The sequence below is a fragment of the Spea bombifrons genome, chromosome 2 (genome assembly GCF_027358695.1).
Source record: "Spea bombifrons isolate aSpeBom1 chromosome 2, aSpeBom1.2.pri, whole genome shotgun sequence".
Lineage (NCBI taxonomy): Eukaryota > Metazoa > Chordata > Amphibia > Anura > Pelobatidae > Spea > Spea bombifrons.
In genome coordinates this window covers 70,790,963-70,807,516 of record NC_071088.1, presented here as the reverse complement: position 1 = coordinate 70,807,516, position 16,554 = coordinate 70,790,963, and positions in this window count along the sequence as shown.

Sequence of the window (16,554 nt, the reverse complement as noted above, 5' to 3'; positions counted from 1 at the left end):
TCAGTGTCTATTATTTATAAAATGAGGACACATATCTTGATATTCAACTCTGACCTAGATGCACAGAACTTTTATGAAGCCCATGGGTAAAAAAAAATTGTAGCGTTCATAAATCTCTCTTGTAAGTAGCCTGTATATATGCACTAAGCACTAATTGATCCATGCACCAGGCAAAAATAGTCAGTACCTTAAGTCTTTACCTTAAAAAACTGGTCCCCAACACCTTATTATTTACACCATAATGGGATGATACGGATGAGGCAACCATTACCCACCAACAGGGCAGGAGTGGGAATGAAAAGCAACCCTGGCACTTTAGGGCCAGTGGCTGTTAAATCACATACATGCGGCCACTGGTTGGATACGTATTTGCCCAGTCTGCCATATGACCAGTCTAGGCCTGTCAACCACCTCCTTTTACATTAGATCATCATGTCAAACCATCAGGCAGAAACTATTTCCATCTGTATATTATTTCCTCTTTTTTCTTCCTGGAGTGTGGAGTACAGTTACATTCTCAATGGTCCGATGGCTATTTCGGGAAACAGTTATGTGCCAAAAGATAAAGGAATTGAAGAAAACAGACATGTCTGTGCTCTAAGGTTTAAATGAGGTCCTCACAACAAATGCAATAACGATACCTGGGAACGCTCAGGGTTTCACCCAGAGACTCCGAATGGAGCCCCGCTTCTCCTGGTCACTGCAGGGAAACTCCGGGTAGCAGGACTGTCCACCAACGTCAGTGGGATCTCCTACCCGCATCCCGCTAGGGAGCTTTGGTAGCCGGGTATGGGAATGTATTTAAATATTTGCTTTGCACTGCAGTATAAAGGGTGCTTACTGAGATGGAATACCTGATAATATTTCTTATCCACACATGACCTTTAGGAGAAATTCATATGAAAATGATCTATATCTTGGGCTCCTCTCATGTACATTAACACTGTGCATTTTGCAAACTGAGAACTGCTATTACAATGGTTGATTTATTCAATACCATACTGCTAGGGCAGCCAGACCAGCTTTTTAAAATCAGCTAAGAGTTCTAATGGCCTTTTTTCAACTCTTGCAAGTGAGAATATGACAGTATGTACAATTCACATATCTATGTGATCAAGTATATATATATAGATATATATATATATATACAGTGCACACACTTGCCTAGTCATATAGAGGAAAGATACAATGATTAACTAGTTAAAAACAATACCACAACAATCTTATCTTTCGATATATTATACCCATACACACTGAAATCTACTTACTGAAAAATGTCCACATGGTCCAAGCATTTCTGTAATTTACAATGTTACAAAGGAAATATAAAGCTTGCTTTCATTAATTTATGGCATATTAGACATATCTATATCAGAGACAATATCAATCAGGGAAGAAAGAAGAAAATATGTTGTAGTCAAAAACATGTACACATGCTGTTCTACCATGATGCATCTGGAACCCATATGAAGGAAGTAATATTGTGGAATGCCTGAACTGCATTAGCAGATAGAAGGAAGCGGAAGAGAATATAAATTAAGCAACAGGAGGAATGGAGATTAACGCCAGCAATTTCATTCTAAAGACTATATCACCCATGGACTCTATAATGGCATTATTTTTTCCAGAGCTATATCATTCCCTGTGAATCATGGCTCTCTTAGCATGGGTCCTCCTAATAAAAAGTTATAACAAATGTTCTAATATCCTGGTGTCTGTAGTAGGTTAATTAATGCAGAATAGAAAAAGAACTGGTGCCACAGTAAGCATCAAGAAATGGGCACACTACAAGCAAAATTAGAACAATTCTGGGGCTAATGTTTGAACCAAGATATGGAAAAATTATACCTGGCTTTGCATGGAGCTATTTTCATATATATACTTTGGGCCCATTTTGTAGCTAATGGGTCCAGCAGCAGCAACCAGCAGGAAATGTGTGATGATGTCAGCACAAGGCTGTTGCATACTTTATGGTGACTTCATCTCAGATCACCACAACCCTGCCATGGCATCACTCAGTGGCTCTACAGCAGTTCATGTATTGTACCGACATGTAGTAGACTTTTAACATGGGGCTTTATTTATTAAAAAAAAAACAATGAAAATCAGCAGTAAATTAGATAATGGACGGATTTAGGGGCTATATTTTAAATAATTTAGAAAACGAGAATCATATATAACAAAATCGGACAAACAAATAGAGATGAACATTCAAGAAAGGTGCCAATCTTTCCATGGGTAGACATCCCAGCAAATTCACCCCAAGGTCAGATTGTGCAATGCACAGAGATATTGCAAAAAAATCCCAAGAGTTGCATCTCAGACTTTACAGGCCTCAGTGCAATTAGAAAAAGACTGAACACGTATGGTTCTCTTCTCTTTACAAAGAACATTACAGCAGGGCTTAGGTTTGCAAACTTGCATATGAGCAAACCACAAAACTTCAAGAATAATGTCCTTTGGACAGATGAGACGAAAGTGGAGATGTTGGCCCATAATGCACTGCAATACGTTTGGTGAAAACCAAACACAACATATCAACTGTCAAGCGCGGTGGTGGAGGGGTGATGATTTGGGCTTGTCTTGCAGCCACATGACCTAACAACTTTGCAGTCATTGAGTTTACCATGAATTTATTTGTATTCCAAAGTATTCTAGAGTGAAATGTGAGGCTATCTGTCCGACAGCTAAAGCTTGGCTGAAACTGATGCCAAGCACACCAGCAAATCTACAAGAGAATGACTGATCAAAAAGAATCAATGGCCCAATCACACTCAAGACCTCAACCAGATTGAATTGCTGTGGACCTTAACCCCTTACGGACCATGATGTTTTTTTTTACCTTTTGTACCCTTTGGGACTGAGGCAGTTTTAACACTTTAGCGCTGCTCGTGTTAGATGTAATTTTCTCCTCACTCATTTAGGGTACCCACACAAGTTATATATTGCTTTTTTTCAGGACAAGAAGGGCTTTCTTCAGATACCATTTGTTTTGATCATATTATCTAATTTCCCATAAAAAAAATAAAATATGGTGAAAAAACAGGCTTTTACCGGAAAAATCTTTTACTCATCAAAAAAAAGTAATGAAAAAACCCGCTAAATAGATTTTACTATTTGTCCTGAGTTTAGAAATACCCAAATGTTTTTATGTATTCTTGCTTTTGTTTTTCTGCAAGTTATTGGGTGATAACTACAAGTAGCGTTTTGCTATTTCAAAACCATTTTTTCCAAATCTGGTAATTCTTACCCCCATGGGCTATTTCGGGTATCTTTGAAGCCGGCAAATGCAATTTACCCCATCAAACCATATATTTTTGAAAACCAAACACCCCAAGGTATTTCAAATGGTAGTATTTTAACCATTTCTATGCATGAGATTCTACCACCAGCCTTTGCCAAAGTTTGTGGTAGTAATTTTGTATTTTTTTCACACAAATTGTACTTCGGGTATAAATTTATAGCTCCAGGTATACATCACTAGGGCTGCAACTAACGATTATTTTCATAATCGATTAGTTTGCTGATTATTTTTTTCGACTAATCGATTAATCGGATAAAAAAATGTAAATTTTTCATTTATTTAAAATAATTTAATAAAGTAACGTAGGATGTAAAAAACAAACAGCAGAATAAAAAAACTTTGATAAAAATGCATTTCTTGTTTTTATTTCCCAACCTGCCCCCCCCAGTTATGCACATTTGAGCCCAGGCTTGCCACGCTGCCTCCCAGACATGCCACGCTGCCCTCCCCACATATGCCTTATACCCCCTGATATGTCACTCCGTCCTCCCCAGGTATGCTGTATACCCCCCTGATATGCCATAGTGCACTCATAGGTTTGCAGACTTGTTCACAGACACAATACTTTTATAAATAAATACAGGATTAATCTTCACTGCCCCCAGGATTTAGATTCCCCTCAGTTTGCCCCCCCTTTACCTCTAACTGCACCTTAACTTAACCTTATTAAATTAATTCAATTAACCCTCAGTCCTCAGCATTAACTGAACCCTGAAGAGAAGACCCCATTAACCATAACTGCCCCTAAATTAATCCTGAACACCCCATCAACCACAACTGCCCCTAAATTAACCCCAAAGACCCCCACCAACCACAACTTCCCCTAAATTAACCCACAACACCCCACCAACCACAACTGCCCCTAAATTAACCCTAAACACCCCATTAACTATAACCACCCCAAAATTAACCCTAAACACCCCATCGACCACAACTGCCCCTTAATTAACCCTGAAGACACCATCAACCACAATTAACCCTAAACACCCCACTAACTATAACTGCCCCTAAATTAACCCTAAACACCCCACTAACTATAACTGCTCCTAAATTAACCCTAAACACCCCACTAACTATAACTGCCCCTAAATTAACCCTAAACACCCCACTAACTATAACTGCCCCTAAATTAACCCTAATCACCCCACTAACTATAACTGCCCCTAAATTAACCCTAAACACCCCACTAACTATAACTGCCCCTAAATTAACCCTAAACACTCCATTAACTATAACTGCCCCTAACTTTCAGCAGCTCAAATATTCATTTTATACTCACCAGTTAGATGAGTTCTTGAGCCATGTCGACGGTATAGGAGATGGGCGGGGCCAATCAAACAACACCCCAATGTGCGTTCAGCAACATCTCCCGAGTACAGTGATACATGCATGAGTTTGGTGTTTGAGGGTTAAAAGGCCACATTTGGGAAGTGTGCTTTTTTCCCCCATTTTGGTCAGTTTGTGTCTATGCCCTATCTTTGAGCCCGGCCACTCCAATTTACTCAAACCATTCTTTTTTTTCTTAAATTAGACACCCCTTGGGTATTTGGCTTTTTTGATTTTTGGGAAGATACAACGCTAATTTTAGCACTTGCTCAAAATAATAAAGTTTTTAAATTTTTTTATTAATTTTATACTTTTTGGACTTTTTTTGTCATTTTGCTGGAACTAGATGGTTCCTCTGATGCATAATTATGTTTAATTGTTACCACTTTTTTAAAGATTGTTTTCCCCCATTATTTTTTAAATATTTTACTAATCACATTGTGATTAGAAAGCTGGGCTCCATTGACTTGCATGATTGAATGCAGTACCTGTATTCAACCTGCAAGTGGAGCTAGAGTTCTCTTGAGGGTCTGGAGAACCTCTGGCGAACTTTTCCAAGTTTTTTTTTTTTTACAGGACACGGTTGTGACCGCTCTCTGGAACGGTCACAGTGCATCCTGGGGTGAGTGTTCGGTGTCACTGAATGCCTTGTGACCATTGAAGTTTAAACTCTTTTAAAACGGGCGTCTTAGAATTCTAAGAGGGTGCACTTTCTTTTTCACATGACTGTACACAGCCATATTACCTCTTATTGCTGGAGAACCTTGTCAGTGTTGATAGAGTTAACCTTATTTCACACTTCGATACTTTATATATCTTTATTACTTTCATCCTTTATGTATGCATCACAATGCCTTTTCCTTCCTATGTGTAAATGAGGACCTTTCTTACATCAAAAAGTTTTTCCGTCCTAGTTGTAAGTCCTATCCATAAGCGTAGCCCTTAGGTGACCTAAAATCCATTAATATCTATATCAGCCCTTTACTTACCTCCAAATGCCTGGAGACATATACACATAAAGAAGAATACACACAAAAAAGAAGCAGACATTAGAACCCCCACGTGGAAAGACGGAAGATGGAGCCCTATACATAAAAGACGAGCGAATCATCAGAATGACACACTCCTGAGGAAGCCACGGTGGCGAAACGCGTTGAGGAACTGAGGAACTTTTTTATCAGTATTTATTTAACTACATTTTATCTATTTTTTAATAATTTTGGGACTTTGATACATATTTTGAAATATTTATTTGTTCGGAATATTTATTTATAATCATGTACATAGATTGTCCCTTATAAACATACTAAATTATTTATATACCGTGCTTGGTCCCACAATAAATTGTGTCACGGATTAACTCTTTGAGGAGAGGGTTTCAGTGGTTTAATAAGACCTTCCACCAAAACCCCCACTGCACCTGCACGTAACACTTACCCATAAATGCTACATCCCATCTGGACACACTGGAAAACATCAGAGGATTTACATACTTAATTGTAAGTGCATCTCACCTCCTCTTTTTCCTTTTTGTGAAGTAACCATCCCATGGTGTTCATTTTCTGTGTTTGTGCTTTTTTAAATGCAAGCTACATACAGACCCCAAGAATTCTGTTGAAGGTTCAGAACATCACAGACACATTGTGAGTGTAATGGGAGCTTTTTTGATCAGATACAAGGTGTTACATTGACTTCTACACTATCAAGTTTTTCTTTGTGTTTTATTTTATATATATTTTTTGACCGGTTTATAAAATTTCAACACCTGGAAAGTGTTGTACAGGGTTGCAGCTGTATATCTGGCAAGAAGGGAAGTACCTTATTTTCTATACCTTTCACGACCAAACAAGCACTGGTTTTCACATTTACCTTTACACATTACATGAAAAAGCTGACAGATCACTGAAGTATGTCAAAATTAATGTTCTGACTAAAAAAAAAAAAACAGGTGCATTATACTGGAAATACACTAATCATTGTTTCCCACAGACACTGCTTAAAAATACATACTTCCAACATGCTACTCCCTTCTCTGAAGCTGGTAAATAGCTAATCGACACCAGATTCACAGCTCACTGAAGGTAAAATTATATTGTCTTAGAAATAATAATTATATTCATAAATCATCATTTAGTATGAAAAAATGTAATTTTTTTTTCAATTTTCACAGTTTTGCTTATAAAAACTACTACCATATTTAAATTTATATAATTTGAAAGCACAGGGAATCCAGTTTGAGGCATATTGTCATGTCCTATGGAGCTGACTCCCCACCAGCACCTTTCAAAGTTGGTTACATAAAAGACAGACTTTTTCACATGTGGAAAAAACAAAAAAATCTTGATTTGTATTCAGAAATACCCTGCTGGTACAGCAATACCCCACATGCATGGGTAAGTTATGTTTCTCAGATATTGTGGGGTCAAAATTGGATCATGCACATTTCTTTTTTCAAATTTGACACTTTACTGGACCCATGTCTCATTTGAGACACAGTAGAGGTTCCACACATGTTACGAAAACACGGTCAGTTAATGACCAATGACGCGCCTGGCACGTGAGAGTATTAAATAAGCTTAGATAGTGAGGCATTCAGCGACAAACACCCACCCACAGTGATTGTTCCGGAGAGTGGTCACAAGCACCACTGCAATAGATTTTGCCTCTTGCAAGATAGCAGTGCTCTTTAAATATTATAATAATAATGAATCTCTCCAGACCCTCCGGAGAACACTGGGCTCTCCCTGCATATCAAATAAGGGCTGAAAGAATTTAACCATGCAAGTCAATGGATTAGTAAAAAAAAAAATGGAAAAAATAAAAATGATCACAAATAAATATACCGTATATGCTCGATTATAAGACAAGGTTTTTTCCAGAGCAAATGCTCTGAAAAGTACCCCTCGTCTTATAATCGGGGTCGTCTTATAATCAGACCTCAACTAGGTCTGACTATGCGACTAAGATCCAGATCCCCCGCAGCGATGCAGCCCCCCCCCCCACTTACCGGTACTTCTGAGTCCCTGGTGCTTAGTCCAGGCAGCGTGTAGAGCTCTGCGCGATTCTCGTACACAACTTCCGCTGCAGCCGGGATGAGGTGCGGCTAGCAGCGGGGGTTGTCTGCGTCCATCGCGCAGACCTTTGATTCTGCCCGGACTAAGCAACGCCCCACACACTTACCGGTACTTCTGAGTCCCCGGTGCTTAGTCCGGGCAGCGTGTAGAGCTCTACTCGATTCGCGTACACAACTTCCGCTGCAGCCGGGAGGAGTCTGCGTCCATCGCACAGACCTTCTCCGGTTGTCAAGAGTTCCCCGGCCGCCCTGGTGAGGGGAACTCTGATCTCTGACAGCTGGGGAAGGTCTGCGCGATGGACGCAGACAACCCCCGGTCCTAAGCGCACCTCCTCCCGACTGCAGCGGACGTTGTCTACGCGAATCGCGTAGAGCTCTACACGCTACCCGGACTACGCACTGGGGACTCAGAAGCTCCGGTAAGTTTGGAGGAGGGAGGGGGAGGGAGTGGTAAATGGGGGCATAAAGCATTTCTGGAGGCAGAGTGCTCTGTGAAATGCCTTTTAACCCCCTTAATGCCACTCTGCCTCCAGAAATGCCTTTTAACCCTCTATACGCCACTCTGCCTCCTGAAATGCCTTATACCTCCCTATATGCCACTCTGCCCCATAATATGCCTTTTAACCCCCTAAATGCCTAAGGCAATTATGGAGGCAGAGTGGCACATAGGGGGTCAAAAGGCATATCATGGGGCACAGTGGCATTTAGAGGGTTAAAAGGCATCTCATGGGGCACAGTGGCATATAGGGGTTATAATGCATTTCTGGGGCAGAGTGGCAAGCCAGGGGGCAGATGTGCATAACATAACATAACATATAGTTTTTATTAAAAAAAAAAATGTTCACATAGTTTCCATGAAATAACATTTACTGGTAAAACTTTTTTCCTATAGGGTCGTCTTATATTCAGGCTTTTTCTTTTTTTCATAAATTACCGTATTTGCTCGATTACAAGACGAGGTTTTTATCGAGCAAATACGGTAATATTCAGATTTTGGAGGTCGTCTTATAATCGAGCAAATACGGTATATATATATATATATATATATATATATATATATATATATATATATATATATAAAAGAAGGTTTATTTTATGAGCACGTGCTAAAATCAGCACTGTAATTTCCCAATAATCCTGGCATGGAAAGATTTTAAATACTAGCATTTGAAATACCCACGGGGTGATTAGTTTTTAAAAAAAGTGTATGGTTCAAAGATGTCCCAAATAGGCCACGAGGGCAGGATGACCAAATTGAAAGTTCTAAATTGAGAAATGCACACCTCCCAAATGTGGCCTTTCAGCCCCCAAACAACCTGTCAAAGCCATGCATTGCTAGTATCATGGTACCCAGGGGATTTAGCTGAACACATATTGGGGTATTGTTTGACAGTGACATATACCAAGAGCTATAAATTCATACCTGAAGTACAATGTGAGTTAAATAAAAAACACACAGAAAAAGAATACTACAAACCTTGAGAAAGGATGGGGGTAGAATTAGCGCACAGGAAATGTTAAAATACCACTATTTGGAATACAATGGGGTGTCAAGTTTTCAAAATATATGGTTTGATTGGGGTAAATTGAATCGGCTGCCATCAAAGATGTTCCAAATAGGACATGAGGGCAGAAGTCCAAAAAACTGAATAGTGCATGCCCCAAATGTGGACTTTTAGCCCCCAAATAACCCCACATGCATGGGTGATATCCCCGTACTCAGGAGATGTGGCTGAACACATATTGGGGGTGACATATGTCAGGAGCTGTACATTTATACATAAAATACAATTTGTGTGGAAACAAAATATCCTTCTGGAGATGGGGTCTCCAGAACTATACGCCCTATTCTCCCTATTTCTGCTACTAATGCCTCTCCCTATGCAACCCAGCATCCTGTTTGCTTTTTTAGATACCTTATGGCATTGTCTGCTTACCTTTAAGTCACCAGAAATAATTACTCTCTCTTTCTTCCGTTGTCACTGACAGAACAATGCCAACAATGCTGTATTGTGCCTTGGGATTTTTATACCCCAAGTGCATTATGTTACAGTTAGCAGTATGAAACTGCAGCTGCCACACTCTCGACCATTCTTCTAATTTACTTAAGTAATTTGCCATTTTAGTTGTTCCACCTTGAAGGTCTACCCTGCAAAAATAGATACGATACCATTATGCCCTTCTGTAATATCAATAATAAAAATATTATAAAGCACAGGTCCCAATACTGATCCCTGAGGTACACTACTAGTTCCTTCCTCAGAATATATAACATTAAATACAACCTTCCCTCCACTCAACCATTGCCTTTTCCATTCAACTATTCTGGCATCCAAAGACTGCAATTTATTTATAGGTTTTCTATGAAGGACAGTGTCGAATGCCTTACTAAAAATCAAGATAGGCGATATCAACAGCTCCTCCCTGGTCTATCTTGGTTACCCAGTCAACAAAAATAAATGAAGTTAGTTTGACAGGATCTTCCTGTAGTAAACCCGTGCAGTTGCTGATCATGCAAACCATTTACTTCTATATATTTAACAATCCTAGCCTTTAGCATTGTTCCTATTAATTTGCCTGCTACCTTTCCTTCCTTCCCTACTACCTTGTTTGTGGAATGGTACTACAGTTGCCAACATCCAGTCTTCTGGAACTACTCCTGTCATTAGTGACTGGTTAAATAGATCTTCTAGCTGTTTTGCCAGGACATGTCACATGTATCCCATTAGTTGAATTTAAATATTGATTTTGATTTTAAGTTTTCACTCAGATGAGCTTCAGATGAGCTTGACTATAGTCGCTCAAACAAGCTCAACTATTTACTGATAAATTAATTGAAAATAAAACCAAGGTAAGAAATAGCAAGTTGTAATACAAAGAAAAAACACAAATCTTATTTAGCTAGGAGACAAGCAAGATAATACAGGTAAAAGGAGGTACATCAAGCTTGAGCAACAATAAAGACTGGAAGTGGTTGGTGGTTTAATTTTCCCTTAGCACCTGAAATGTCAAGTAATAACAGCATAGCTTTAAGGGGGGTACCTTTCCCTACAGTCTCTCTATATGCATCCTAGTAATAATAGGTGGCGCACGTCCCTTAAAGAATCTTTCTGTAGAGACGCACGTAGCAACAACGTATAGATGCAGCCTCCTTGTAGCAGAATTGTAATGCCAGGTAAGTTTGCTTGCCGGGTTCAGGAAACTGGACCTGGCACCTCACACAAGCATTCTGTGTATCTCTCTTCATTAGGTGGATATGAAGAAGGTTCCTTCCCAAGATTAGAAATGTTATTTCAATTTACTGTATATATAATTTTTAAAAAAAATACTTGCCAATGCTTAAACCAGTTATTAATATTTTTTTTCTTTTTATCTTGGATTGATCTAGAGACTTTTAAAACGATGGAAATGCTATCCTTCTGGTAAAGTGATGAGTAGGAGACTTGAGGAACTTCAAAGCTCTAGAAGTGGAATGTATTGAAAACAATTATTCTCATTAACCAATGCCTTTGAATGCTGTTAAAGGATGAGAAACAACCATGGTTTTAATTAAAGAAGCTGAAACAGGCCTTGAATGAGGTTCTAAAAATGCATTATGTGAAAAACAAAATACCAAAATAGACATCAGAAGTGAAACCCCACTGAGTCTTAAACTATTTTGGAAAAAACAGTTGATCTTAATATTTTGCATATCGTAAAACACACAGTTAAAATTTCATGAACATAATAATTATCAATAACTGATAATAATAATAAGCATTATTTTAAGGTATGTATGTACATTACAATAAAGAATTATTAAGTTAAGGATGTGGTTTATTAAAATAAACTGTAAAGGCTTGGCTGAAGTCAGTTCAACTAGCTTAGTTATTTACTAGTGAGTGTGTTAAAAACCATGGAACAGCAGCAGCAAATAGAATTGCCAACATAGCACTGCAAGAGGTGCACATTGTGATACAAATATTTATTTAAGAAAAGCATACTTTATAGTTTTATACATTTTAGAGGAATGTGTGTTGGCCTCCTCCCAACCTTGCACATCCTCCACTGCTATTGGCAAACCACTCAGTCTGCATTGCCTGGGGGGTCACCATCTTCAACCTCTATTGCTTAATGCCTAGGGGATCAGGGTGAGACATAACTTTTATCATGCATGTAGACAAGAATTACCATCATTCATTTATTTCTGGAGCTTTCTGGTGCTGTTGTAAAACTTGGTTACAGCCATTTCCCCTAGTACTTTCCCCTTACTTTTTATGAACACTTTGCATAAAACATGGTGGTAATATCCAGGCATTCAATATCAATACAAATACTGCTAGCGTATCAGGTCATCTTACATTCCTACGCATTTCATGCAGCTCATCAGTTTGATATTTCACCTTTGGCAGCTACATTTATTGTTTGCATGGGAAACTTACAGCTGATACGTATTAAACACTTACGCGTGCTTGTGTGTGTATATATACATGTATACATATATATATATATATGTGTGTGTATGTATGTAGACAAAGGCATTTTAGGTTAAGTGCCAACAATTATCCTAAAGCTATGACATCATGGGGAAATGTTAACACAATATATATGCAGCTATTTAACTATTTGTGATTGTGAATGTAGTTTCAGTTCACAATTCTTCTTCAATGGACCAGTATACAGATACATACTCATTTTTACTCAGTAATGGGTAACTAACAGCCCTTTACAATAGCTGCCACTTGGTTGGTGTATTATTTTAATTATGCATGCTGCCTGGTTTCCTTTGTCCTATCTGGAAAACTTGTCATTTTTTAACTGTGAATCCACACTTCTGTTGTTGTACGATAATTACTTGAATTGTTGTTGAGCAAGGTTTGAGGTTTTGGTCTAGGCTAAATTAACTCCATTTATAGTGCCTGTTTATACTGATTTCCCTCTGTGTCAAAAGATAAGCACGTAACCTTCCTGTGAGGTATATTCTAAGCAGAAGTAATATTCTCCATACAGTTTGCTATTTCCTATCCTGGTTCATCATATAAAATGTAAAATTAAATAACAATTGAGGATATATAAATAATCTTTAGTTATGTAAAACACATTTCCAGTATCATTTAAAAGTCCTATCCAACTTTAAAATATTAAGAATATAGTAACTATTACTGTTTAATCCCTTCACAGAAATAATAATTTCACCAAGAACTATTTTGCCGTGACCTCTGCATGGTTTACTGGTGAAGCAATGAGATGACGGGACACAAAAAAACCACGGAGAATCACTATAAAGGCCACAGGGCTCTTTACTATGCACTGCGACATGTCTTATTAGTAAACACAAACATCATAAAGCTCATAATATAACATTCACATCCGCTGATGGTGTCAAAAGCGAAAACAGGCCAACTGCTGGTGAGACATAGCGTCTGCAATACTATAAGAAAACTTCTGGGACATGAACCACACAAATGCATAAATTTAGGCCCAAGCATGGTAAGAGGGAAGGAAGCAGTCATATTGTTTATCGCCTGCACCACACTCATGTTAATGCAAGGACGATCCCTCCATATCTTCGACGAGTCAATTTTAATCCCTAGACCCTCTGTTTTTTCAGGGACTAAAGGGCCACATTGTGGAACCAAACATGCTCGAGAATCCATCGGACCTACAAACAAAAATAATTTCAATCCCAGTGGAACCCTAACAGGTGGAAGCAGTCGGGATGCACAAGCAGCAACCTAAAAGCTGATTCAATGTTAGTCTTGGCTATTAAGGCCCTTCCCTCACTGCCTAACCCAATGGATCACTTGATCAAACACAACATAAGAAAATCTGCATAATTTGATGGATATGCCATCATTCACTGGTTATCAGTGGACCCCTAATTCCAGGGTGACAAACTCTATAATTGTTATAAACATTGGCTGCGATCATTTAAAAAAATCCTACAATCACAAACACAGTGGACTCATGTAGATGTCAAAGGAGGCACATTGGACAGTGTTGCACTGAGCCTGATCAACAATTCCTAGAGTGAGATCTGATAGTGGTGAAGCTGTGAAAGTGGTCAGTGCAGGGAGGCTAATTTAGTTTCTAGTTATGTTATGTCCAAGTGTTATCTGGGAAAAAAAGGGTCTATGAAATAATGTTTGCGCGAGAGAGAGAGCACCATCCCAGGGTAGTTTCCTCCAATACAGAATGTTGACCCATTTAACATGCCTTGCGAAGAACAAATGAATGGCACCAGTACAGGGCCGGACTGGGAATGAAAAGCAGCCCTGGAAACATTTAGATGCCAGCCCCGCATATTTTATTGCATGGTCGAGCTCTTGTACCCACACACACCCCTTATACATAACCGAGTCACACTATTTGCTATCCAAAATACTAGAAAATTATTATTAAAATCCCAGAAAACAAATGTGTTAAATGGACCAAATAAACAGATTAGATATGATGGAATCAAAACATTGGCTACTGCAAAAACTTTTAGAAGAAAAAGTTCAATTTTATTCAGTGCAACAAAACAGTGATAGCATTATTCTTCACAATATTATTCAAAAGGAAATAAGAAACTTCAACAAACCTTATGGCCATTAATACCACACAATCATCCTAGCACTACATCACCAAATGAATACCTCATCCCAGATTTTAAAAAAGCATATAGTTGCATATGACTAAATTGAATACAACTTGGGCTGCCAGTGTGTAAAAGGTTCTCCGGTGATACCAAAGGGCAATAGTCCCCTGTATAATGAAATCAGGAATTGAGTTTCACAAACTCCGAAGAACCAACATCCAAGTTTCTGAGACTAATTCTTTTTAACTAGATATGTAGATTGAAATAATCTAATCTGGATAAATAAAAATTAAATAGTTCAATTTATTCCTACAGTATGTAAAGTCCTAGGAATCTTCAGCTTCAGAAGAAATAGCTGCAGGTGCTGTGCCAGAATTTTTGCAAAATGTTGACTAATATGGACTAAAAGCTCCCACAATTTTTGGGGTCCTTCTTCGTTTGGAAATGACCACCATATTAACCGTACAAGCAGTGATCCTCCAGTACAGAGCTGAACTTGATAAAATAGGCAGAAAGTGTGCTTTAAAACTTATACAGAATGATAAGGATAGTGTATCTGGCCCAGGGCACTTCACAGTTTGCAATGTTTGCAGTAATCTGGTCTTCCAAAAGTTGCGACTGGCTCCATCTGTTTCTCAACATTTGAATGAGCAGATGGTAACATTTTTTGTTGTCTTTATGAGAGTTAACTTTAAGAGAAAGAATGAAATGACAGATCTGCTAAGGTTAATTTGCTTATCTTGCTAGAGAGGAGCTTAATGTTTCTGCATCATGACAACGGCCCCAAACATACAGCCAAAGTCATTATTTAAAGCAGAGCAAGTGGAAGTGATGGTATGGCCCCCACAGAGCCCTTACCTCAACATCGTTGATGTTTATTTTAATCTGTAAACACAATTGCAAAGGTTTATTTTCTGGATTTGGAAAATGTGACAGATAACCATTAACTTTTTATTTAAAGGTGCACACACAAAGTTATATATTTATAAACTGTTCAGTATGGTATTTTGTGTGTGTATATATGTATATATATATATATATACTGTTAATATAATTAAAGTTGTAAATATCGTCACATGTATTACAAAATTGTGTAACCCCAATTTACATAATGTGTTTTTTGTTTTACACATTTTGTGTCATATAAAGATTTTACATCTTAAAATTAGAATTTAGACCTAAGAACTTTTCATTCCATCATCTTTTCCTGTAACCCAATGTGATGCAAGTGTGACAACCGTGCGTATATATCAAATTCATTCATACTCGCATGCATACATCTCTGCCCTTAAAAAGCAAGTGTTGTCTACAATTCCCCAAACTAAATACTAAACTGTAGTTCATAAAAAACAAGATTATAATCTGACATTTCCTCTCACGTCTGAATCTCAGAAAAATAACCTAAAATTTGAGACTCTTGTTTTGAAGAGCACATTTTTAAAATTCATGCAAAATAAGGTATTTCTTGTTTAAAGCAAACAATTTCAGAGTCCTACTTTAAATAATGAAAATAAATAAAGTGAAATAGGTTGGCTTTAATAACAGAAGAGGGACCCTTTTCAATGCTAAACACAGGAATTCATTCTATAGGGGCCTAAGATTAACACTATACTTTAATAGGAACATGTTCTGAAAGCACGAAAAGGACTGAAGGAAAATATTGGGAATTTAAAAGCAGAAGAAAAGGTAACAAATAATATTTTTTCGTAGTCTTTTTCTATTTGTTTAAAAGGGGCATAAGGAACCTTTTCTGAAGGATGTCAGCTTGGAAATGCCAGCATAACACAGTAACCCTTTGTCCTTTTATAAATGGAGACAGTGTATGTCAACGATTTTTAGTCCCCGGATTGCGCAGTAATAGTTTTAATTAAGTTTGCTGTAAAAACACAAGTGCATTAGCCAGTATCAGAGAACTGTAGGGCCGTTAATCCTTATATATATATTTCAGATTGTAATACACTTGATAGAATCAACATGTACAGATGTAGGTTAAACAGAGACTTCAATGGTAGAGTGTCGCCTCTGTAAGCACTATTAATACTTTGGAAATGCAAACAATTGGTTAGTGAAAACAAAGTTATTTTATTCATATTATAACTGCACTGGTGGCCCATAAGAAAATGGTTTATCTTGTACTTATTCATAATATTGAGATTTAATTTTATAGGCAGAAGAAAAAAATATGTAATTATTTGTTGTGTCTGTGCTTATCTAGATTAACTTTTCTAGCTCTGTACACTTAACAGTCTAATGCAATACTGAATCTGTGTACACATCTGAGTTAACAGTCCA